The sequence below is a fragment of the Myotis davidii genome, unplaced genomic scaffold (genome assembly GCF_000327345.1).
Source record: "Myotis davidii unplaced genomic scaffold, ASM32734v1 scaffold26, whole genome shotgun sequence".
NCBI classification, from domain to species: domain Eukaryota; kingdom Metazoa; phylum Chordata; class Mammalia; order Chiroptera; family Vespertilionidae; genus Myotis; species Myotis davidii.
This window is the reverse complement of record NW_006299245.1, coordinates 6,270,406-6,270,755: the sequence shown is the minus strand read 5'-3', so window position 1 is coordinate 6,270,755 and position 350 is coordinate 6,270,406.

Below are 350 nucleotides of genomic sequence, written 5' to 3'. Positions count from 1 at the left end.
ATCATTGCTCTGTCAAAACAAGAAGAGAAGGAAAAAAGCCCGGCCTGCAAGGCTAAGTGGTTCAACGTTGACCTATAAACCAGGAGGTCACAGTTCAATTCCCGGTCAGGAAACATGCCGGGGTTATGGCCTAGATCCCCAGTGTGGGGCATGCCAGGGGAAACCAATCAATGATTCTCTCTCATCATTGATGTTCCTCTCTCTCTCTCCCTCTTCCTTCCTCTCTGATAACAATAAAAATATATTTTTAAAAAATAAGAGAATGTTGTGCTCTTCACTCTAAATAATGCTTTTTTATATATATACATATGACTATTTCTAAATGATGCCCCAAATTTAGGTAAAACTTA